At 36.8% G+C, this 27,204-nt stretch overlaps 1 protein-coding gene and 1 long non-coding RNA gene across 23 annotated transcripts in view; one reads left to right on the forward strand and one right to left on the reverse strand.

The window, feature by feature from the left end:
* Window positions 1-22,845, forward strand: part of LOC140264326 (uncharacterized) — a 34,254-nt gene extending 11,409 nt beyond the window's left edge. The window contains exon 2 of the long non-coding RNA XR_011906029.1: window positions 22,701-22,845. This is a non-coding gene — a long non-coding RNA (uncharacterized lncRNA). The remainder of the gene's footprint in view (window positions 1-22,700) is intronic.
* Window positions 1-27,204, reverse strand: part of PTPRD (protein tyrosine phosphatase receptor type D) — a 1,083,558-nt gene that overhangs the window by 362,085 nt on the left and 694,269 nt on the right. The window lies entirely within an intron of this gene.

A 27,204-nucleotide genomic window follows, 5' to 3' on the forward strand; every position in this document is an offset into this window, starting at 1 on the left:
TATGTGATAAGAAAGCCATATTCCAGACTAATTCATTATTTGTTCTACCTCTAAGTTTATCATCTAGCAGTAATATTTGCAGTTATCACTGAAAGAGAATTATAAATAGGAATGCTTTAGAACTGCAACATGGATCTGGATCTTCTGCTGTAGAATTTACCTTTACAGTTTGTTTCTCCTTCCCCCCTGAGTTAATCAATAGACATTCATTTTCTGCATTATCTCCCTCATGATGTAACCACATAGTACAATATGTGATCAAAATCCAGTTAATGTTTTTAATGACAATATTCTTATTTAGCAAAATCTTAGTTGTGTCATACTTAGTGTTTCAGCTGAAGTAGTCAGTAATTGTCTGAAGTAGTGCTACTTCAGAAAGGCATTCCATGGCAGCTTGTATTTCCCTTTCTGTTGATATAGATCTGCTTTTAGTAGTTGAAAGGCACAAAGAGAGACACTGACACAGTTTCTTTAATAATTAATTTATCTGAACACCATCAGGAAGTATCAGATATTTTTCTGTACGTGTCAGGGCTTCCAGAATTTCAGTTCTTATAGTCCTAAGCTCACCTAGAAATATGAGTGATCTAGAAGTTTTGTAAAGGAGACTATAATCTAGATGTCTATGATCTAGATGACCAAACCATTTGAGTAGAGATTAGTCCTTTCCATCTTGGAGTGTTATGTGATTCTGTGACAGCTAACTGTTTCCTAAAGATATTTAAGAAATAGTAGGTCTGAATTCTTATGTAATCACTACAGATTGCTGAAGGTTTAGAGCAACATGCTAGGAGAAAAAACTTACTCGAATTTTGAACATGTTTTACTTCTCTGTCTTCATGTTCATTCTATGGCCACTTTTTTTGCAGATACATGAAGAAACAAATATAGCTGCAGACTTGGAAACCAAGATAGAACAATATCATCTGCATTACTTTTCTCTGGTGATGTCTTGCTCTTGCAGAAAACATTGATTCACCTCTGACAGCACAAAATGAATGCAGTAGAGGATAACTGACAGCTGCCCTGATAAAAGAATAAATCCTTCCATTAATTATTTGCTTTACTGTAGAAACTAATGCAAGAGAAACGGGTAATTTTTATTCAGCTCTTCTTGAACAAGGGATTATATTTTGTGCAATTCTTTTATTTTCAGAAGCATTATTAACACAGTGTCATCTCAAAATTATAAGTCTTGATAGGTAATTATTTTTGTCCTTAATTATAGAGAAGGGAAACAACCTGGTTACTTGTAATTGCAGACCCATAACTTTATGATGGAAAATATCCATGTGAATTTTTGCATAGAATGTAATTGAGGAAGGGAGAGTAAAAATATTCAGATTGTTTCTGGATAATCAAATAAAGAGGACTTAGATAACAAGCCAGGAAAATAAAAGACTGCACTGTAAGGTGAGCTGAGGTCTGGATCCATGAAGACAACCAGAGAGTGGATCACCTCTCCTATGTAGAAAGGCTGAGGGAACTACATTTGTTCAGCCTGGAGCGAGGGAGATCTCACTGACTTCTTTCAGTATTTAAAGGGAGCTTGCAAATATGATAGAGACCAACTTTTTACACAGTCTGGCCATGATAAGACAAGGGGGAATTACTTTGAAATAAAAGAGGAGAGATTTAGGATATTAGGAAAATTCTTGGAGTGTTGAGGCACTGGAACAGATTGTCCAGCAAAGTTGTGGATAGACCATTCCTGGATGCATTTAAGGAAAAGTTGAATGGAATCTTGGGCAAACAAATCTAGTGGGTAGCAAAGATGCCTACATCAAGGACCCTTCCAACTTAAGCCATTTTATGATTCTGTGATTAACAGGGAATCATGGGCTACAGATCTGGTTACAAAGTCCTTTAGAGAAAGGAAGGGTAAAAGATCTCAGAAGTGTAAGCATGCTATCCTTCACCGCTTTGAACAGAAACCATGGTGCTGATCATTCTACAGTAAGACAGTTTTCTGCTGTTATCATGTACTCTATTTGCTCAAGAAGTAAATGTCTGTGTGATGGACCTGGTCAGAGAATCCAGCCAAACTGTAAGAAGTGCGTTGACCACTTAAACATGTTGACATCATATGGTGATGTTAAATCCCAAATTTGTGTACAGAGGATCCTAATTTTGTCTTGATTAAATAAATCAAGAATGCTGCCTTTTATTTATATTTTTCTGCTAAAAGTGGATTGCTGTCATCCCAGGAGTTATTTAGTATAATCTTATTGTACAATTGGCAATATAATAACATCTACCTGGTAACAAACATCAGCTGCTAACTGGGATACTGGTAGCAAGAAAGAATACTATCCCCTGCTGGAAGAGAAGTAGTAGTATCAAGTAAGGACTAGAATCATCAATTTCAGATTGTCCACATTTTTCTGTGAAGGATCAGTAGACAGGTATAATTTAAATATATATTTAATATATATATATCTATAGATAATATTTGCATCTTTGCTATTGTATTTTTTGTATTATTTGCATCTTTGTTAAATAAAAATCTGTATACCATGGTAGCTTTTTTATTTGTCAGACTAAATTCCAATTATTCATGATTGTAAAATAAAATGTTACAAAGTTCTTTCATTAGCAGCAGGTTTCTTAGATAAAAGTCAGTCTTTCCTTTCTTGTCTTTAAATTTATCCCAAAACTCTGCATGCACTCAAATTGAAGCTCTTTTATAAACCCAGACATAATTAAAAAAAAAAAAAGCATTTAAGTATTCCAGATCTTAAAACTATCATGTCCCACAATTTGTTCACCAAGATTTGAAATCTCTGTGTGTTTAGAAAACTTTATTTCCTGTGAGTTTTGGACATTAAAGCAAACCTGATACTTTTCTAAGGTCTTCTTTATATAGAGCGGTCAGCAAGTCTGACAAAATCATTGTTGTAAGAGAAAGTCAAACCTCTGACTTTTCATTTAAGGTTTTAGCTTGCTCCAAACCTTATCACTTTATCATAAAAATCCTTTTTATTTTTATATCACTTTTAACTTGTTATTTCAAGAACTATTCTTATTTTTCATTAAATAATAATAATAATAATAATAATAATAAATCCACCTACAAAGGCCTGCTATTTTAAAGCTGAAATGAAAGTTAAAACAATTTCCATTTTGGTAAGAAATAACAAGTATTTTCTTTACTATATTTTCAACTTCTGATTGTATATATTTATATATTTATTGAAATAGAACTTCCTTGTATTTATATATTATAATAAAAAGTTTATATGTAAGAATAGGAAGAAGTTTTTGGACTCAAAAAGTCCTAGTCTAAAAGCTAAGAAAAAATTTTGAGAAGTCATATCTTCTTTTTTGTAACTGTTTCTTCAAACTACAGCCTAAAGTAAGAGAATACAAGATTTTTTTTTTTTTTAATACATAGTATTAAAATAATCTTAAATTAATTACAATATGATCACTTAAAATAATTTACTGATGAAAACTTCCTCACATTTCCTGTAAATAAAATGATTTGCTGTTTTATAAGATGATGAGAATGAGACCAAGCAAGTTCCTTTTCCTGCAGAGCAAAAGCACGTTAACTCATAAATAACATAAAACTAATTAAACAAAACCAAATAAACAAAGCCACCAAGCCTTTGGAAAAGAAAGAAGAACCTATGAAGAAAACACAAATGAGTACATCCTGTGACTTTTAACTTCTGGGTTTGTTTGTTTGTTTTTATTTTGACTGAAGGAAAAACAAAACAAAACAAAACAAAACTTGACACACTATTAACAGAATTTGTGCCAGTATGTCTGAATTGACATTATACTTTAGATGCTGCACTAGTTCCACCTGTACCAATAACATTTCAAAACATAGAGATCTTGTCAAATTTATCATCTGTGTTCTGTGGACAGATGACATATGCCTAAGTCATTATGGGTAAAAAATAAGACTAAAAGTAGATAAAATAGTGAAGTAGAGTAAGTTTCTAAATATAGAGTAAAATTAGACTTCAGAACACAATCCAGTTTGTCAGAACTTTTCAAGCATTACTTTACTCTGTTCATTTCTCCTAAGTGGAACAGTTTTCTTCCTAGTGGTGGAAATGACTTCCTTAACATGAAGTTTTGACCAGCTCAGGCTAATAAAAGGAATCTTTTCTTATTTTTCCACACTGTCATTTGGCGCTGTAATATCTTTGTCCAAGAACAGATTATCTATGACATTCTATTTCTTTGACACCTACTCACTTCTAGACTGTTAATACTAGAGAAACAGTGACTGCATTTTATGAACATCTCAACCACTTCCATTTCAGTTTGTGTATTTATGTGTGCTTTTTTTTTTTTTTCCTTACAATTGAACTGTTATTAAAAATAAACAAAACAGTGTGTTATGTATTTTGATATTTACAAGAATAATTGAGTCCATGTGTGGTAGAACCAAAAATGTGTCAAAGTAACCTACCTCTCTCTTGTTGCATTTACTGGGTTCAAATTATTCTCGAGATAAAGTCAGTGTAGTGTGTATTTCAGTCTTACATTCACTGACAAACCTGAAAGCTTATACTAAGCTTATAATCTATGTCAGGTAAACCAGTCTCTGTGAAAAAGAACATTTGAAGAATCTCATGGGGATAACATACATTCCAGACATGATTTTTTATTTTGCCCTATAAATGTACATAGCAGCAAAATGTAGCGATTTTTTAAAAAATTTGGGTGATTCAGAACTAATTTTATTTTATTTTATTTTATTTTATTTATTTATTTATTTATTTTACAGATTGTAAGGGAATAATGAAATAACATGAAAATGTGTAGATGTTGCAGATAAAAAGCACTTGGAAAATAATGTACTTAACATAAAGACAGATTTAAACCACATTACATTAATTTATTTAGTAACTAGTTGTCACAGAGTTATATCATCATAAAACCATGACACTAGCCTTGGAAACTGATGTCCAAAAACTACACAATACTATTCACAAAAACACTCCAGAGGGAGTCCTGCTAAATTTATGTATTGTCCTTTTGGTTACTAATTTGCAGCTTCTTGTAGTCTACTCTAAAGTAGATTTTCTACAAACATTTGAAGTTATTTAAAATTTAACAATAAAAAAGTAAACAAAACTTCCTGATATCTTTTTTCCTGAATATCCTTCCACTTACTTTTGTCATTCTAGCTGAAATGTTGTTGGATTGGAATCTGGGGTTATTCTGAGTAAATTTATTGATCAAATTCTGATCATGTAAATAGATATTGTTGAATACATTTACCACTTTTCACAGGTAATTACTTTAAAAATATGTATTGGTTGCCTCTTTTAATGGGGCAAAAAAGTTTAATAAACTCTTAGTAAGTATTGACAGCATATAGACATCCATATGACAGCTGGGGTTCTTAAGTCTGGAGAAGAGAAGGCTCCAGCAGACCTTATAGCAACCTTCCAATGCCTGAAGAGGACCAGCATCAAAGGAACTGATTGAGTTTAAAAGGGCTTTATCACTGATTAATGAGTCATCACACTTATATCTCTAGAATTTAATACCTGAACTGTGAAGTTATGAATATTTTCCTAGACTTGAAGAATGAAGGATTAAAAGAGCCTAGGGATAACTTGCACAAGAAAAGAGGACTGCTCTGAGGTGCGATGCTTTTTTATTTTTAGACAAGTTGCCAGAACCAGTTCATAATGATTAACCTCCTGAAAACATTACAACTTTCTGAAGGTGTTATGTGATAGGTAAACAAGGAATCTCATTAGCCTAATGAGATTCAATAAGGGCAAGTTCAGGGTGCTGCGCTTGGGTTGGGACAATCCAAGGTATTAATACAAACTGGGGAAGATCTTGAGATCAGCCTTGTGGAGAAGGACTTGGGGGTCCTGGTAGACAAGAAACTCAACATGAACCAGCAACGTGTGCTTGCAGCCCAGAAGGCCCACTATGTTCTGGGCTGCATTAAAAAAGGGACGACCAGCTGGGAGAGGAAGGTGATTGTCCTCCTTTCATCACTTGTGAGGCCCAATCTGGAATACTGCATCAAAGGAAGGATATGGACTTCTTGGATTGGGTCCAGAGAAGTGCCACTAAGATGATCAGAGGGCTGGAACACATCTTCTATGAAGAAAGGTTGAGGTAAATGGGCTTGTTTAGCTTGGAGAAAAAGAAGGCTCCAGGGAATCCTCATTATGGCCTTCCAGTAGTTGAAGGGAGCATATCAACAGGAGGGGGAATGTCTGTTTACAAGGGTGGATAGTGATAGGACAAGGGGGAATAGTTTTAAACTGAGATGGGAGGTTTAGGAAGTTTTTCACTCAGATGGTGGTGACACACTGGAACAGGTTCCCCAAGGAAACTGTGGATGCCCTATCCCTGGAGGCATTCAAGGCCAGGCTGGATGTGGCTCTGGGAAGCCTGGTCTGGTGACTGGTGACCTTGCACATAGCATCATAGCATCTTAGATAATCATTGTGGTCCTTTTCATCCCAGGCCATTCTATGATTCTGTGTAATTATTTTTTGCTTTAATTTAGAAGAATATTCTGGGAACAACATTAGTTGAATGTGAAAGGCATGTAATTCTGTTGACTGTAGACTATTTTGCCTTGTTAAACAATAGGTAATGTCACCAAGGGTGACACCTGAGTTCAAAGAATTAAATGTCATAACTTCTAAACATTTCAACATGAATTTATCTCACACAGAATCATAGAATGGCATGAGTTGGAAGGGACTTTAAAAGGCAGTTCCAATGCCCTTGCTGTGGACATGGCTGCTGTACACTAGATCGTGCTGTTCCGGGCCCTACCCAAACTGGCCTTGAATACTTTCAGGGCTGGAACACCCACAGCTTCTTTGAGTGCCTAACCACCTTCTGAATGAAAAAATAAAAATAAATAAATTAATTAATAAATAAAATTAATCTACCCTCTTTTTGTTTAAGATTGTTCCCTTGTGTTCTATCACTATCAGACCATGTAGAATGTCACTTTTCCTCCTGTCAATAAGCTGCCTTTAAGTACTGAAAGGCTGCAATGAGATATCCATGGAGTCTTAACTTTTCCAGGCCCTGAACAAGCTCAGTTGTCTCCACTTTTCTTTGTAGGAGAGTTCCTTCAGCCCTCTCAGCCCTCTGAGGACTCTTGTGTCCCTCCTCTGGACTTGCATCAGTAGCTATACATCCTTTTTTTTTTCTTTTTCTTTTTTTTCTTTTTTCTTTTTTTTCTGATTTTTTCTTGTGCTGAGGGTCCCAGGCCTGGGAGAAATGTCTCAAATGGAATGTCATGAGGGCAGAGTAGAGGGAGACAATCACTTTACTCACCCACTTGGTCACTCCTCTTTTGATGCAGCCCAGGAGTTGGCTTCCCTGGCTGCAAGCACACTCTGCTAGCTCATGTCAAACTTCTCATCCACCAGAACCTCCATCTTTTCTGCAGGGCTACTCTATGAGTACTCTGCAGGGCTATGAGTTCTTTGCTTAGTTTTGCACATGGCCTTGTTGAATCCACTAGGCCCATGTGGGAAGACTTTTTCATATTTGTCCATGTCCCTTTGGGTTGCATCCCTTCCTTCTGTCATATCAGCTGCACCACTCAGTGTTTTCAGCAAACTTACTGTCAAGGTCATTTATAAGGTTATTAAAGAACACCACTTCCAAGACGGAACATTTAGAGATACCAGTCACCCCTCAGCCTCCACTTAGCACAGAGTCATTTCCCACAACTCTCTGGTTGAGACCATTCAACCAATTCCTTATGCACTGAATGAGCAACTCTCCAGATCCATGTATTTTCAGTTCAGAGATAAGAATTAGGTGTGGTACCATATGAAAGACTTTGTAGAAATCCAGATAGACAACACCAGGTGCTCTTTCTTTGTGAAGTGATGCAGTCACTCCATTGTAGAATATCATCAGATTGGTCAGGCACAATCTGCCTTTAGTAGAGAGACAACTGTGCTGGCTGTTTCAGATCACCTCCCTATCTTGCATGTACCTAACATAACTTGTAGGAGGATCTGCTCCATGAATATCCCAGGTACAGAGGTGAGGCTCACTGCTTAATAGTTTCTCAGATCTTCCTTTTTCTCTTTCTTAAAAATGGGAGCAATGTTTCCCTTTTTCCAGCCATCCAGGACTTCTCTTGCCAGCCATGACTTTTTGAAAATGATTGAGAGTGTCTTGGTAAACGTGTCAGCCAGTCTCTTTAGAACCCTGAGATATGTATCATCTGGTCCCTTAGGCTTGGATTTCATTAGATGGCCTTAAACTTGCTCTTCATCTGCAGTGTGAAGAACTTTCACCCCTCGACCCACTTAGATGTTCAGGGACATGAGGGACATGGGATGCCTGACTGACAATGAAGACTGAAGCAATGCACTTGTTGAGTACCTCAGCCTGATGGAGAACCATGTCTACTGTTATCAGTTCTCCATTTTCATTTGTCAGAGTAGTTACATTCTGCCAGGCCCTTCTCATCCGATCAATGTACTTGTATAATTCCATTTCTCTATTTGTTTTTCCATATCGCTTGCTAAGTTCAGTTACATCTGTGCATTGGCTTTCCTGATTTCATCTTTAAATGTCCTTGTATTTTTCCCGGACTTTTCTACACCTTGTTTTGTCCAGCAGGTCCTTGTTCGTTCATGACCATTTCCTGCCTCTTCTGTTTGCTTTTTTGTGCTAGGAAATGGAGAGCTCTTAGAAGAGTGTGCTTAAAGAGTCTCCAGCTCGGCTCTTGTCACATGTTAACCGAAAATCTACTTGCGCCCGTGACAGGGGGACAGCCAGCCCGCAGGGCTGCTGGCTCAAAAGGAAAGGGAAAAAGGGAAAAGGAAAACAGCGGCAATGATCTAAGGAGGCACACTTATTTACTAAATACTATATTGAAATACAGGATAACACAATATAATACAATATAATTGAAATTAAGGCTAACAAATCAAGTAAAATAGGAGAGTGAGTCCCGAAACCGAGAGGTCTACTGTAACTCTAGGCAAAACGGCTGGAATGCTTTCACATGCTCCCCCCTGGCTGGCAGGATTCAAGAGAGCGAGTCCAGCCCCGAAGTGAGATTATATAGTGTCCTTGCCTCGTGACTTATCCCTGACCATGATGTTCTCTGGGATATGTAGTCTTCTTCTGTGAGCTGCACATTCAGTAAAATTATCCATGCTTTACATGATGTTATGATGTGGAATACTGATAGCAAAATTACAAAATTACAAAACCATGACAGCTCTGTTCCTTAAATCTGGACCTCATACAATAATTCCTTACATAGCTGGAAGTTCACTATTCTGGAGTTCAGTGCCCTGGCTTTTATATTTGCCTGACTCATGTTTCTTGAGATCACAGACTCACCCAAGGAATAGTCACTACAGCCTAGAGTGCCTCCAATAGAAAATATTCTACTTAAATTCAAACTGGAAGTAGCTATGAAAAGGAGGCAGAGATATTATCCCATGACACACATGTGGACAAAAAAGCAAAGCTGAACTACTTCTGGAAAATCCCAGTGCTAATAAAATCACTTTGAAGGTGCATTTGATCTTCAGCAAAGAGTCACTCCACGTTTAAAGCAAAATCAGCAAGCAATGAATGACCTAGGTAACCAAAAGCTGCTCTGTGCAATTCAAGTTCATAAATCCCAAAGGCAAAGCCTTGACAGCTCCAAGAAAAATAAATGCATGGGGAATTTTTTGCTTTCACAATAAATGTACAAACTTAAATGTCAACATTCAGTTTACACAGATACACACTTGGTTAGCATATGCTCCTAAGGTAGAAACTTGTCTTCAAAATCAAATTAAGCAAAGGAAGTAGAAGGAAGAAAAGGGAAACAGGAAAAAATTCCACAAAACGTCTGCATTTGTGCTTCAAATAACTGTTTTAAAAAATGAAAAATTTACCTGAATGCTTGTGAAACACAATCCTTCCAAATCTTCATGCTTCCTTGAAACTAATATTGACATTTTAATGTTTAACAAGTCCACAGTAAATTTTAAAATATATAAGGGAAAAAAACAAACAAACAAACAAAAAAAAACCAAAACAACAACAAACCAAAACAAAAAAAAAAAACCACTGAGAAGGATTTGCAAATTTACAAACATCACATTAGCGCATCTTCGGTGGGATCATATTGCTTATGCAATTTATCAGATTACAAAGCAGAATTTTAGAAAAAGGGTGTTTTGATAATCTGTTCTCATCTATTGAGTTACAGAAGATAATGAATTTTTCTTTCCTAGTTCTGCTTTAAGACTTAGCACTGTCTTAGAAGAAGCATGTCTTTCAAAAAATATCTCATCTTGATTTATATACCTCTAGTATGGGAAATCCATCATTTTCTTAGATGAATCGTTTTAGCATCTGACTACTCATGCTTCTTAAAATGGGTCTGTTATTTCTTTTCTGAAATTGGTTTGGTAGGCGTTTTTTTTTTCTTTTTTTTTTGTTTGTTTTTGTTTGTTTGTTTGTTTTTTGTTTTTCTTCAGGCTTTAAGGAAGCAGAATTTTCCACCTGTCACTAAGAAAATTCTCTACTTACAGGGATATGAACTGCAGTTTAATCAGTTTTTAGTTTTCTCTTTTTAACCTACATAGATTGTCTTTAGTCAATGACGATAAAATAATCTTTCCCAATCTGTGTGCTTTGCCTGAGAAATACGTTCAAATATCATGACAGATAATATTGTGTTTATTAAAAAATCAGAATGGTTGAGGTCAGAAGAGTCTTATGCAGTTCTTCAGGTCCAAATGCCCTGCTCAGTATGGGATGCCTTGAGCAGGTGGATCAAGACCATGTTCAGGTAGATTCAAAGTTACCTGAAGAGACAGATTCTGCAACCTTTCTGGGAAGTCTGTACCCATGCTCTGACACCCACAGAGTAAAATGTTAAGTGACGTTCAGACAGAATATCTTGTTTTTCATTTTGTATCCATTGACTTTTTCTGGCACTGGGTACCAGTGTAATGAACCTGGATTCATCCTCTTTGTGCCCCCTCATCAGATATTTACAAAGGTTGACTATATCCATGCTGAGCTTTCTCTTCTCCAGGTTAAAGAGCTCAGGATTTCACTGCCTCTCCTCACAAGAAAGGCGTTCCAGTCCCTTGACTTCACACTCCACTGGACTCTTCCCAGTATGTCCATGTCTCTCCTGTTAGTGTGTGGTCCAGTGTTTGTATGCAACTTTGAGAGACAATTTATTTTGATGTCAGATGGGATGCAGCTGATATGGAGGGGCAAGAACATTTCAAGCGGCAAGCTGGCTAGACTGATCAGAAGAGGTTTAAGATAGATTTGATGGGAAAGAGACATCTGAGTGAAAGAGAAGAGAAAGGAAATGTGGTCACTTTAGGAAACTGAAAGAAAAAAACTCAGGATTGTCCCAGTAAAATCTGGGAGATCTCCTCTAAGAAGGAGGCTGAAAGCCTAGCTGAAGTGCCTCTACACCAATGAAAGCAGCATGGGAAATGAGCAGGAAGAGGTTGAAGCCATGGTGCAATTAGAAAACTATGACCTAGTTGTAACAATGGGAAGATGGTGAGATAAATCAAACAAATAAAAGACTATATACACACTCCAGGGCCTTGATCTCTTTCTTGTAGTGGGCAGCCCAAAACTGAACGCAGTACCCAAAGTGCAACCTCATCAGAACTGAGTAAAGGGGAATGATTATCTCCCTGCTCCTACTGACAGTACTATTTCTGATACAAGCCAGGGTGCTGTTGGCCTTCTTGGCCACTTGGGCACACTGCTGGCTCATGTTCAGCTGGCTGTTTAATACCTCCAGATCTTTCTCCTTCATTCAGCTACCCAAACACTCTGCACCAAACCTACATCACTGCATGAGGTTTCTGTGATCAAAGTGCAGGACCCAGCACTTGATCTTGTTGAAGGTCATAAAATTAGCCTCAATCCATAAATCCAGCCTATCTTTTGTAAAGCCTTCCTGCCTTCAGGCAGATAAAAGATTCCTTACAACTTGATATCATCTACAAACTTACTGAGGGTGTACTCAGTTTCCTTTTCTAGCTCATCAATAAAGATATTTAGTAGGACTGGTCCCAGTACTAATCCCTGAGGAATACCACTCATGACCGGTCACCAGCTCTGGTTTTAACTCCATTCACCACTACTCTCTGGGCATGGCTATTTCAGTGTTTTGGTGTTGTTGTTGTTTTAATCCAGTGAAGTGTATATGTGTACAAGCAATGAGTTGCCAGTTTCTTTAGCAGAATACTGTGGGAGACAATATCAAAGACATTATAAAGTCTAGGTAGACTACATCCACAGTCATCCACTCATCCACTAGTGTCACAGTTCAGCCTGGATCAGTCTAGTTCTGCAATAAGTGGCTGTCGGAACTCAGGTCGGAATCCACACCCCAGGAAAAGTGGGTGAAAGTGAAAAGGCTGTGAGATTGACGTAGATGAAGAAAACAGTAGGAATGAAGAAAACACTTAAACCAACACTGAAACCAACAACCTTTAGAAATATAATTACTGATTATGACATTTTAGCTAATCTGTCAGTAGGTACACCTACAAATAATGTCTTAAATGCTGAATAATCAATACAAAATTTCATAACCATAATAAATGATGATATGCTGTCCATTTTGTACGATGAAAACCTACTGAGCAAACAGCTAGTTTTCTGTTACAGTATCGGCCATGTTTTGTTTATTCACCAGCAGGTCTAACAAAAACATTCTGATACTTGTTTGGAAGAGAGATATAGATTGAGTAGTCTTGATTTTCAGTGTAGGGCTAATGAAGAAATATGATAAAACTATGATGAAGAAATTGACCTTTTCCTCCTCCTCTGTTAACTCTCAAGTATTCTAATAAAACAGCAATTATTATAAAACATAAGAACAGTATACAATAATTAGATCAGATTTAGATTCTTGTTGAAGGGTATTTAAAACAGCAATATTTCTTTCTTTGCTTATTATAATAGAAGATGATTTTTTAAGTTTCAATCAAGTATGTAGAAAAATACTTTTGTAAATTCCAGGGACAGCTTTTCAGAATCAGTCGATCAATCAGTAACCTGACATGGCTTCAGTTAATTGCTAAATAGGTGAAAAATGTCATTGATAAGTATTATGTAGCTGGTCTGGAAGGTGAAAGGCTAAAGAAAAGAGAAAATTTTGGAGACATTCAGTAGTGTAGAAAGTTCTCATTAAATTATGCTTATAGAGATCATGGAGAAAAAGAGTTCATCAGTGTGCATTCATTCATTCATACTCGTATTTTACACTTTGCAATACAACCATACAATCTAGCACTGCATTTAAATTTCAGAGCACAAAGGTCAAAGATCTTTTCCTTGAATTAATTTTAATTATTACAAAACTAAGGGGAAGAATAAAAAAATAAAATAAAAATTTATGAGCATGCTTGTTTTTAAAACATTCGTCATTTCTTTCTCCTCTCTAGTCATCATAATTTCTCAAGCACATTTAGATAACTTTAAAACTATTCCAAATATCTGATTTATTTTTCATATTCTCTTTAGAAGTATCATTATTTTAATGGCATGCAGTTTTCTTATTGTTCTTGAAGCAAGTAAAATATTACTGTTACATATTTTAGGAGAAAAACAGAGTTACTCATGCAGATTTCAGTTTACTGTGGACAGCTAGAGTATTATTTTGCTGATTGCTGGTGATGTAACATGTACCACATCAAAATGATAGTTACTTCAGGATAAAGCAAGGGCATATAGGAAGCTGAAAAACTCGGTGTTTTGTTTCTTAAAATTCTGTTCAACTTTGATTAGTGTGACCAAATTTTACGCTGCAGTGAGCACACATTTCCATAGCCATTGCGCAAAACTGACTATAGATTTTCCTCTGTACTATGGACAGTTTCTCATTTCATACATCACTTGCAACTTGATGCAGTCATTCTGTGAAAACATTGCCTATCTCTCTAATAGAAAATTATGAATGAATAGCATCTTACTTTACTCATGTTTTAAATAATTATCACACTAGACACTACAGACATTTTACTGTTTCTCTCTTTTTACAGTTAAACACAGTTATAATTATACCAGCAACCCCTTACATTCTGCTCTTCAGTGTCAATGTCAAGGAGGTTAAATCCTTCAGTAAAATTGGTCTCACAGGTGTACAAGTTAACACTCCTTACTCTATCAACTGAACGATATCAACAAAGTGCACAACCTTAATAATGGAAGAAAATTCTGGAGCATAGCTGAACACATCAGACTTCTTTATACTTCTGAAATTCTTATTTGAAAAAAAAATAAAAATAATAATTGTGTGTTGTCATGACTTCTCACACTCAGAACTAGCAGTATAACAGCTCTATGATAACATGATACTTAGAGCCTGAAAGCAGGACAGGGAATCAAAGCCATACCTAATTTTCACCCTGGTCTCCATTCACTGAAACAACATTTGAAGTACAAAATGAAAGCTAAATTAAAACAGACAACACAAAGCATTAGCAGACCTCATTTTTTTGGAGTCAAATTGCCTTTGGTGTTGATAATTTCACTGGACTAGATCTATATAATCTCCCTTGGATACAGTTTACTGTAAATGACATCCTGCTTGTTTCCCAAGCTGTGTGCATTAGCCTCACTAATTTTGTTTTATCCTCTTTTACTTTTGTTGTTGTTGTTGCTGTACTGATCAGAAGATGAAGGAAAGAATGGTCCACTAAGCAGCATTCTTACTTCATGACTTCTGTACAGCAGAATATACTGAGCTCCTTAAAGGAAAAATGGTCCTGTTCTCTATTTCTTCACTTATGTCAAAGAGAAAAGAGCAGTACAGATCAAAGGTGATGAAGTACAGTGAGATCAGAAATACAATAGGACTATTATTAAGTACTCTCTTAAGTACAGTTGCTACCTGGAGAACACACCAGTATTACTCAGAAAAGACAGCTACTAGGAGATAAGTTAAAAGAAATCTCTCTAACATATGTGAGATCTTAGAAATATGCCTGAATGACCATTCTCCATAATCCTATAGGCCACATTGTATTAAGTGATTATCACTTATGTTACCATTACCTCAGATTACAGTGACCTTGACAGCACTGCAGTAACCACTTCTATGGATGTCACTAAAGATATTTTACAGTGTAATGCGACAGGAAGCTGAAACATGCTGATTTTTGTTCTAATGACTACTCATAGATGTACATAGACTCTATAAGTCTATTGTAAAATAAATCCACTTTATGTCAACATTCAGTTTTATTAAGATTTCTTTTTTGTAGATTCTTACAGTATACTGTTATAAGATTTAAGCGTATGAACATTCTTTATACATTTCCCTCTCAGCTAAGTATCTTTTTTTTTTTTTTTTTTTTCCTGCAGCATTGAAAGAGCTTGAGCTATAAAGACTGATTATGAAATATGAAATCACTAAACCTAGAAAAATTTTTCATAAGTGCACAAGTGCACTCACATTATAAAGTTTTAGTTAGATCTCTACAGTCAACGTAAAGAGCTAGGTGATGGCAACCAACACTTTATTTATTCTAAAACTGATTAAATCTCTAATATTAAGTTTGCATTCTCAACTAAATTAACAATTCAATTCTATAGGTGGTATTACATTTATGAGGTACTGTTCTTGAAAGTGCTTGCTCAGTGTTTGATTTGATTATAGCCAACTGTTTCCAGTGTGTTTCTTTATGCTTCTAGTAAACAGATGAGCTGACTCAATGCAGTCACATTTAAGGAGAAGAAGAGCAATGAGAAGTATGATTTCCTATGCTCTCTTGTGGTCAGGCAGTAGACTGTACTGTTGGTAACAAAAAATAGAGGAGATAAGACACAAAAAGTATCTCAGTCCCAGAACATCTCCAGAGCTTTCACTCCCTATAAACCCTACCTAAAACAGAATTCTATGCACCTTCATTGGTGCTAAAAGGTCGAGGAATAGGAGAGAAGAACTATCACCAGCAAAGTGATCACCTAAAGAAAATTTTTAGTTGCCACAATAATAAGAAAGGCCTTTCTTAGAATCATAGAATCACCAAGGTTGGAATAGACCTTCAAGAAAATCCTGTCCAACTGTCTGCCTACTGCCAATAGTTTTCACTAAACCATGTCCTCAACACATCTAAACATTCCTTGAATACTTCCAGGGTTGGTGATTCCACCACCTCCCTGTGTGGTGGCAGCACATTCCAGAGCCTGATCACTCTTTTGGAGAAGCATTTCCTAACCTCCAAACTGAATCTCACCTGGTACAATGCGAGGCCATTTTCTATAGTGCTATTGATACTTACACGAGAGAATAGGTCATCCCCCACTTCACTACAACCTCCCTTCAGAGGAGACTATATATATATAGCATTTGTAAGAGTTAATCTGATATGACTGTAAGGATATAGATGGGTAAACACAGGGAGATACACAAGATGAAGACTGTCAGATGTCATTGTTGCACATGTTACTATGTTACTTTTTGGGAGAAGGGATGAGGAAATGCTAAGAGAGGGGCAGTGGTAGCGTCACAGAAGAAGGGTAAAGAGCAAAAAATAAATGATAAAGAAAAAAACAAAACAAACAAATAAACAAACAGAAAACCTTCTTAACCTAATGGAAAAGCTGGGTTAACATTGGCTAAAAACTAAAGCTGACATGATTTTCATAGCTTTAGGTTTAGAAACGGCTTTAGGGGATAAAAATCACCCTATTTTTTAAAATTTATTTTTACAGAAAAATGAAACACATTAAAACTCAATTTTCATTCAAAATATGTCAAGCTTAACAAATTTTGTGTTTTCTTTGGAAATTTGAATTAATGCTATCAAAGAAAATATCCTACATCTTCTTTGATGATATCTCAGTACTATATAGTTGAATTGAGATTTATGTTTTCCTGGGGGTGAAATTTTTAAAAAAATGTATTGGAAGTATAGGGAAAAGTCTACCAGTCCAGTCTGAGACTTTGCTCTGGTCATTTTTAGAAGTACATATTAAAAAAGGAGTATACTCACTGGATTATGGAAATCTTGATCAATGCGTTTAAAACATTTTCTACTATACTGTTTGATGATTAAGTTCCGCAACATAGGAAAACATATTGTACAAACAATAAAATCTCAACTTTCATAAAATCTGAAGTGTCACTTACTTGTTAAGTAGAACTTTCATATAGAAATCTTATTCTGCTATTTTTAAAATATTTTTATTATTTTTTTCAGCATGATCTTGTCTCAATATAAGACTTCATAGAATTATTGTCTATCAATTCAATCACCTGTGAACAAATTGGGTATTTTTTTTGCTCATATATTTAACATAAATTTAACTATATCTTAATGTTAATTATGTTTATCATTTGTTTTAATATCAGAAAAATATTTTTAATTCTTGATTTAGCAAGATTAGGAGAACAAACAATTCACTATCTAAAATAATACACCAAACTTTAAAAAGACTAATACAAACTGCAAAATTCTGTAATTTCCTTGCATCCTTCCCTCTTTTTATGATGGAGATAATTTTTAAATGGTTCTACAAGGTAGTCATTAATCAATGTTAGCTATGGATGAGCTGTAGTTCTGATTGGTTGCTCAGGACTACCCAGCCACTAAAGAAAAATTGCACACTCTTTAGAGTTAACTGCTTTCTTTGTCTGCAATCACCCCAAAATATAATAGCTTAGAAGAAAAAAAACATTCTCTGGACAAATAGAAGAGAAAAAGTTAGAGAAATAAATGATTTTGATGCTAGAATTTCTTGTACGTCAAGTCCAAATAAAATGTTTTTTGGATTTGTAGGAAAGAACAGGGTTTTATGTATGTCCCGGGAGACTCATTGGTTAATATTTCCAGATATTGGGTTTTTTTTTTTTTTTGTTTTTTTTTTTTTTTTTTTTTTTTTTTTTTTTTTTTTTTTCCCTTTCTATTTTTCCCTTGGGCACTTTGGACAGGGTTTTTGGCTATTTAGTTAGCTACCTTAATTTGAAAAATTGTAGCTTCAAAGGAATGGTTTGCAATGCATCTTGCGGAAAAAAAAATATGTTTGAAGTTAATATCACAAGAGGAACGAAAACTACTATTTAGAGTTGTAAGTTTTTCTAACTGTGGTATACATTCTGATGCAGAAGAATGACCACTGAAGGGCATCATTATGGAGCGCACCTACACACCACCTGCTTAAATAACCACCTATATCCATATTTTAAATTTGTATTCTGTTAGTCTTGTATCCTTCCATTTCCCCAATGCATATTATGCCCCACAGCAACTACAACTCTCTGTAGACTAAGAGTAACAGAGAGACATTAGAGCAGAGGTTGAAATAAGTGGTAGGAGATAATGACATACTCTACAGTGAAGCAAGCAGTGTCAGCATTCCTAATGAAATAGAGCAGTATGGGCATAGAAAGAAGACCTTTAATGTGAGTTTAAGCATGCAGTCTTTCAGAAGCACTTCATTTCTTTGAGTCTCCTCTAAAGGCATCATCACAAAGATCCCCACGGTGTATCCATCCTGACTTGGTCTCCTATCTTTCATTAGCAATGTTCTTTTTGTTACTTTGTGCTCAAATATTCCTGTTCTCCATGTTTTTACTTTTATGTCACCTTTCTGGTTTGCCAGTCTGGGTTTTACTTTTTCAGCTGAATATTATACTTCTCCAAATGAAGTTCTGGTGAGACTCCAGCTATGAATTCTCAGATTAGATTCTTACTTTGATACATATAACATATGGAACTTTTGCAGTTTAACATGGGAAATGTTTATAATCTGTCTTCTTCAACAAATTTTGTTATAAAGAGAAAAAAACAGCATGGTAAATAACGGCGGTACTATTGTTGAAACAATCTAAACATAACACTCATGAAACATTACACTGAGCTGGTCTTTGATATGTTTTCTGAAGACAAGAAAACACATGGTAATTGGAGAGTTTTTTTCTCTGGTTGAGCCATTCTGCCACCACAAAATAGTCACAGAATCACAGGACTGGGAGGGATCTCTGGGGATCATCAATCCCAAAACCCTTGCTAGAGTAGGTTCCCAATAGTAGGCTGCATAGGAAGGTTTATGGGCAGGTTTGTAATAGCTCCAGAGAAGGATATTCCTCAGCTCCCTTGGGCAGCCTAATCCAGTGCTCTGTCACAATCAAAATAAGGGACTTTTTCATTATGTTTGTATGGAACGTCGTGTGTTTCAGTTTGTGTCCATTGACTCTTGTCCTGCATATCACTGAGAGAAGCCTGGCTCCATACACTTGGCCCCTGAGCTTCAGAAATTGATAAACGCTGATGGGATCCCCCTCAGTCTTCTCTTCTCAGGATAATCATTCCCTAGTCTCTCAACCTTTCCTCATACTGGAGATACTCCTCGCCCCTACCATCTTTGTCACTCTCTGATGAAGTCTCTCTAGAAGATTCCTGTCTATCTTGAATTGAGTATCCAGAACTAGACATAGTACTACAGACGTAAACTCAATGGGGCAGAAAAGAGAGGGAGGATTTCCTCCTTCGGCCTGTTGGCCACTCTCCTTTTAATGCATACCAGGATGACACTGGCACGCTGCTAGCTCATGGTCAACATATTGTTCTCCAGAACCCACAGGTCCTTCTCCACAGAGCTCCTTTCCAGTAGGTCATCTCCTAACCTGTACTGATGCATGCATACCTTGTCTCCCAGCATTACTTTTAAGGAGAGATTTTCCAGCCCTCTGATTTCCTCTTGGCCCTCCTATGGACCTGCTCCAGCCAGTTAATTTTCATCTTATACTGAGGGCCCCAGACCTGTACCCAGGTGGGCTCTTGTTAGATCAGAGTAGAGAGAGGGAATCAGCTTCCTTGTCATGCTGGCCAGGCTTATTTTAATGCTGCTCAGAATATGGATGGTTTTCAGGGATGCAAGTGCACACTGCTGGCTCATGTAGAATTTTTTATCAGCATCCCCAAATCCTTGTCTTTTGGGTAACTTTCAATCCTTTTCCCCCAGCCTGTATTTTTGCTTGAGACTGCCCTAGCCCAATTGGAAGAGCTTGCACTTGGTCTTCTGAAATTTCATGAGGTTCATACAAAAACAACTTTCAAGCCTGTCCAGATTCATGTGGATGACATTCCTTCACTCCAACATGTTGACAGAACAATTCACTTTGGTGTTACTGGAAAACTTTCTGAAGGTTTACTCAATCTTGTTGTTTAGTTTGCTAAGATAACAGATAGCACCAGTTCCAGTACTGACTCCTGAGGAATGCCATTCATCACCTGAGGACTGAGGTGTTAACTTCACCTCTTTAGAAGTGATCATTCAGCCATTTCCTTATTTACTGAATATTCTATCTGTCAAATCCATGTCTCTCCAATTTAGAGAGATGGATTTAATGTGGGACAATGTCAAATGCTTTGCACAAAGCCAAGAAAGTGAAGTCAGTAGCTCTTCCTTTACCCTGTCATATAAGTCCACATCTGCCAGGCACAATTTGCCCTTGGAGAAGCCATGCTGGCTGTTATCTCTCTCTTCTTTGTATTTCATGAACCATAGCATAGTTTTCAGTGTACACTGCAAGAACAAAGTTTCAGTGTAAATAACAGGGGAAAAAAAAAAAAAATTAAAAAATTTAAAAAATGATGTTGAAGTCCACCTAGGAGTAGATGTGGAAAATATTTCATAGGAGTGCTACAAATGTGATGCATATGCCTTAATACATAAGGAGGACTAAATAATCTTGCAAGGCCTTTCTTCCTCATGATTCTTGCACAGGCTTTTCAGGGCAAGTTGTGGTTTATGATCCAAATACTTACCGAAGAGGAAAAACGATCTGTGAAACACCACACTGGAGCAAGATCTTAGCCTGTGTTCTAATAAATTGATGTTTAATTTTTTACTTTTTTTTTTTTTCCTATTTCTTTTATTTTGATTCTTTTTTCCTTTTGTTTCAGTTGCTGTTTTTGTTTGTTAGTTTTGTTTAGGAATTCTTACTTTTTCTTTCTGTTAATGAAAGTGAGACCTGAATAAGAGGTGGGTTTCTATTCCATATATATAGACTTCATTGTAGTGCTGGTTGGAAAGATGGCAGCAGATGGATAACATTTGGGACTTCTTGTAATTTCATCTGTTAATAAGCGGGACTCTTAAAGTTGGCTGCAGTAAGCAAAGTCCTGTCTCCAGCACTGCCATTAGCCCTTAAGATGTCCTCTGAGAATGTATTTGATGATGGACATCTGAGGTAGTAATAGTAATATCTTCAACAGCTTCCTGAACCAAGAACACTTTCGTGATTATGTGTGGAGTTATTTAATCACCGAAATAACTTTTCAGGAGTAATAAACATTACCAAGCTTCCCCACACAGAAATAATGCAACAAATGGCTTAAAAAATCTTTCTGTTATTTCTGAGAAACTGAGATTACATGTTAACTGGTGGTTGCTGTTGTTGACGACCTAGCTGATCTCAGTCTGTTCCTGTTCAGTATTCCCCGATGTTCATACAATACTTGTTACGTGGTACATATCTATGATTTCTCATTCAATGAATGTCATGGAATTATCATAGAATTTCTCAGGTTGGAAAAGACCTCAAAGATCATCAAGTCTAACTGCAACCTAACCATATTACCTTTAACAGCCCACTGTTAAATCATGTCCCTGAGCACCACATCCAAATGGTTTTTAAACACATCCAAGGATGGTGACTCAACCACCTCCCTGGGGAGCCTACTCCAGTGCTTAACCTTCTGTAATAAAGTTTTTTTCCGAAGACACTCCTGAAGGAGATATTTCCCTACCAAGGGTCAGGACTGAATTTTTGAAATCAAAGCTTGAATTTAGATGTTGATATTAATCCACTTTTACTGTTACAGTAACACTACCTGTTTTTTTGCCTGTTTTAACAAGAGAGTTCTTGCTATCCATATAACAAGTTTGGATCCTTATCAAACTCTAATTCAATACTGAAGAGTATAGCAGAAACTATTGCAAATCTGAATCTATACAAAATGCTACACTTATGACCTAGAAGTAGTTTGACATACTACCTTATTATCATTTACATGATAAAAATAGAAGGAAACCATGTCATGGAAGAGTAATTTTGCAAGGAATTATGTTCATCTGTCCTTAAAGGGAGTCCTGGAGAGTTAGTTTGGCTCTTTAGCACAATTGTGTTGATTCATCTAAAATGAGTTGCACTTTTCTCTCCTCAAAAAACTGTACTCTTGTTAATCTTAATCATGACACCTCATCAATGACATCTAATCCTCTCCCATTTTCCACTTTTAATCTCCATATCCTCAAGTTGTCAGTGGCCTCCTAGACAAAGTGGCCTCTCGAATGGCTAGCTAAAAGGCTCTTTCTGGAATAATACTGGCAGTCCTTTCTCTCTTAGGAGCACCTCTGAAGTAATGCTAATCCTCTGTGCCAGGAAATGAAAGGATTCAGAAAGTGATCATTATTATTACCAGTCTTTGCTCTCCTGACTTCATACATGTGGCTATATAATGTGATGGACAAGATAAGTGACACCTCCTACATAGGAACAGCAATATATAAGAAACCTACAATGTACCCTAAGCACTGTTGACAACAGATACCTTCATAGTTTGTATGTGATGCCATGTTATTTTGTTATGAAATAATTTTTATTATTACTTTCACCTCTCACCATAGCTACAGTGCATGTCTAATTGTTTTAGAGATTTGTTGGTTGGTTTGGCATGTCAACACTACCGTCTCTTCTGTTCTTTCTTCAGGTTTCGTGGTCTTTGTCCCACTGTCACAAGATGACTCAAGTTGTAGTATAACTGATCCAAGTGATGTGAACAGAGCACTATCCACCATGATGAAGCAAACTAAAAGATCCTGGAGGCACTGAAAATAAAATGTGATTTAATTGTATTTTTGTTGTTCAGATTAGAGATTTGTAAAAAAATCCTAGGATATGGAATACATATTTTTTACTTTTTTAAATATTTGGATTTTATTTTTTTTTTAACCACACATTCTAGCACTTTCAGTGGTAAGTCATCAGCAGAGTACAGAAACAAAATATAATCTCCTACATTATCTGACAATCATGCATAGAACATGACTGCCAACATGCTTACATGCAGTATTTTTCAGGGTTTTCACACTGTTAGCTTAATCAAATGACACTGAAAAGTAAGAGGTATTTTTTGTTTATATAAGTGTAGTTACTGGACTGATATGCCTACATACTATTTCTATAATGTTTGACATACATGGATTAAATTAGGAATGTCAGTGCTCATCTGGAGTTGAAACTAATGAGGGAGGTGAATGAACCTGAGATGGAAAGATGAGGAAAAAAAGTATCAAAGAATAGGGAAAAAGCTGAAGATCTTGGTTCTTGTTCAGTACCATTTTTGGTAACTAGATCTCATTACTGAATTTCCAAAGCCTAGTGCTAGAATCTGTGAGAAGGCAGCAGTACATGCAGCAGAATAAGATAGAGTAGGGAATACTTGGTCCATTTCAACATCGGGACTGCTGATAAGCCATTGAAATAATGTTTTCTGCCATCTTTTAATGATAATGCTGACTGGAGAAGTTCTTGTTGGTGGAGAAAGGCAAACACAGCATCCACTTTCTAACAGAATAAGCTGGTCAGCTTCTCAGGGAAGGTGAAAGAGCAAGTCTTCCTTAAACTATATGCAGTCCTTATAAGGACAAAGAAAATAGTGAAAACAGCTATTGTGCATTTTCCAAGGGTGAATTCAGCCTAATCAATTTGATATCTTTTCATGATTAGATTACTAGTTCAGTGGACAAGGGGAGATCAGCAAAAGCTGTTTACCTTGACTTTCCACTTGGCATGACTTTCCATAATACCTTTATTGTCAAATTATGAAGATCCAGATTGAAAAAGTGGATGGTGAAGGAGATGGAGAAGTGACTGTTCCACTGGGATCAAATCCTCGTGGTCAATAATGTTAAGTCTAACTTGTGACTGATTACTGGTGGCAGCTCTCTGGAACTGATGTTAGAACAAGTACTTCAAGGTTTTTATTAAGAATCTGGGAGATGGGATCTCAGCAAGTCTGCAGACTTCACCAGTCTGAAGGGAAAAGTCAGTACACTGGAGAACAATGCTATTTTAGTGAGAATTCAAGATGCTGCAGGACTGTCTAAGATTTAGCGAAGGTAAATTATTTTGCCTTTTATAGCTGATGTTTTCTGGAATACTAGAACTTACTCCAGAATGTTAGCTTATATATACTTTTAAAACAGAAAACCATAGATAGACTTTTTAAGCAAAACTTATGTTCATCTGTTTCACACTGCTTCACATATCCATAGATCTACCCTGCCAAGTTACTCTAAAATGACACAGAACAACGATTCACATTTTGTAAATCCTATTTCATGTACTGTCTCATATTAGGCAGCTAATTGAGCTGCTGGAGCAGTAGTGTTTGATTTGCAATGCTTTAGAAATCTTGCATATTATGGTTGTTATTAGTAGAACATAACATAAATTCCAGTTCTAACCAATACCACTAATATAAAACTGAAATCATGGGTGTAGTGAACATTATTTGAAGATCGTATTTGGTTGCATAAACTCTGTGTCTCTATTTATCTTGGCAATTCAGATTTCTACCAATATTCTGTTTCAAGTAAATGAAAGTGTAAGAGAGAAATGAACAAAAACAATAACAAAGGAAAAAACAGTTATTGGTTCCAGTTCTACTACTATGCTTTGTCACAGCTCTGGCATCCCAGACCAAAAATCTTTGCTTTCATTAGTTTCTCAGAGAAAACAGCACATCTTGATTTCTACATTCCATGTGTACAAGTTTGTGATCATGAGATTTATATATCTTCCAACTTGGACTCTCTCTCAAGGTTATGTTTTGAAGTAATTCCCACAGTCTTATTCCCAGCCTCCCAAGTCATGGTTATACAATTTCTCATGAAACTAATTTTACCACTTCTTTGTGTGTTGGGAATGAAATCTTCCATACAAATTCACTGAATGATTAAAGACCAGTAAAATAAAGCATAGAAATAAGTGTAAAAAAAAATATTTCCTCCTGTATTTACCATATACAGCAGAGCTCACACATGTGCAATCCCTGCATAGCTTTTCAGGTTAATCATGACGACTATTCTCTGTTTTATAACTTTACTGAAGAAAAAAAAAAAAAAAAACAAAAAACGAAACAAATGTTACAATATTACTTATTTATTTATTTGCCACATTGTTCTATCCAAATATGTCTAAATGGAGTCCACTAGATTTTCCCATATTGTCAGGTGCATTACAGATCTTGTCATTTGCATGCTAAATATTTATAGATGTAATATAAACAACAACAATCTTTTTTTTAGGCAAAGAATTTACACTTTTTAGAGCTAGAGAGAAATATATTTCAATTTCTCAGAAGATAGTGCATTTTTCCAGCAGTGTATGGGGGTGATCTAAGGGGCATTCTCCTTGATATCCCATTTGGATGATACAGTGCCTTTCTGAAGTGTCAGTGGTGGACTGTAAAGCAAAGACCTAACAGGAAATCTAAAACTGGAGTATCTGAGATCAGGGGTAAAATGTTAGCAGTCTCTTATTTTATCTCATGATAAAGAGATATGTGGAATCAGTGTAGCAAGTTGTAACTGATATATGAAATTAAAAGTCCTCTTCCCAGTGCACTGAGGGAACACAGATAACACTGCAGTTACTGTTGTATTGTGGTGTTTGCAGTGATATTGAACTTAGATATATTCCTGACAAAAACAATAACAAAAGGCAAGAAGCAAACAAACACACAAAACTCCAGAAGTGAAGTATTAAACAAGTGTAGATGGGAGAAATTGGTATTAAGCTACACTTTATTTGTTCCTACTTCCCCCACTCTTTCCTCGCAGAATTGTAGAATGGCCCAGGTTTGAAGGGACCTCAAGGATCATGAAGTTCTAACTCCCCTGTCAGATGCAGTGCCACAAACTGCCACATTTAATACTAGAACAGGCTGCCTAGGGCCTCGTCCAACTTGGTCTTGAACACCTCCAGGGATAGGGCATCAAAGCCTCTCTAGGCAGCCTGTTCCAGCACTTCATCATACCCATAGTAAAGAACTTCCTCCTGACGTCCAAACTAAACCTTCCCCCCTTCAACTTGAAACCATCTCCCCTTGTCCTGCTGTTATCTACCCTTTCAAAGAGTTGATTCCTCTCCTGTTTATAGGCTCCCTAGAAGGCTGCAACTGGGTCACCCCACAGCCTTCTTTTCTCCAGTCTGAACAAGCTCAGCTCCCTCAGCCTGTCTTCATAGAGGAGGTGCTCCAGCCCCCTGATAATTTTTGTGGCCTTCTTCTGGACCATCTCCAACATCTCTCTGTCTTTCTTGTACTGGGAGCTCCGTACCTGGACACAGTACTCCAGATGGGGCCTCACAAGGGCAGAGCAGAGAGGGACAAACACTATCTCTGCTGGACACCCCTCTTCTGATGGAGCTCAGGATACCATTTGCTCTCTGAGCTGCAAGAGCACACTGCATAAAACTCATATTAAGTTTTTCATCAGTCAGGATCCCCAGGTCCTTCTCTGCAAGGATATTCTCAAGGACTTTTCCTTCCAGTCTGTATACATGCCTGGAATTCCTCGAGCCCAAGTGCAAAACCTTGCACTTGAATCTCATTAGAGTCACCTGGGCCCACCTTTCAAGTCTGTTGAGGTCCCTCTGAATGGCATCCCTTCCTTCCACTGCACCAACCATACCACTCAGCTTGGTGTCATCAGCAAACTTGCTGAAGGTGCACTCAGTTTCATCATAAGTCATTGATAAAGATGTTAAAGAGCTCCGGTCCAAAGACAGACCCGTAGGGGACACTGCACATAACCAGCCTCCATCTGGACATAGAACCATTGATCACTACCATCTGTCTACAGCCTTACAACCAATTCTTTATCCATTGGGTGGTCCACCCATCAAATCCACATCCCTCCAATTTGGAGATAAGGATGTGGTGGTGGACCAAGTCAAAGGCCTTGCTCAAGTCCAGGTAAGTGACACTGGTTGCCTTCCCTTTGTCCACCATTGCCATCACTCCATCATAGAAGGCCACCAGATTGGTTAAGCATGCCCTTCCCCTGCTTAAGCCATGGTGCCTGTCTCAGATCACACACTCATTCCTCATGTGAGATCTATCATGTCATCCAGTAAGATCTGTTCCAAGATCTTCCCAGGTACAGAGGTGAAACTCACCAGCCTGTTGTTCCACGGATCCTCCTTTC

Source organism: Excalfactoria chinensis, chromosome Z (assembly GCF_039878825.1).
Source record: "Excalfactoria chinensis isolate bCotChi1 chromosome Z, bCotChi1.hap2, whole genome shotgun sequence".
Classification (NCBI taxonomy): domain Eukaryota; kingdom Metazoa; phylum Chordata; class Aves; order Galliformes; family Phasianidae; genus Excalfactoria; species Excalfactoria chinensis.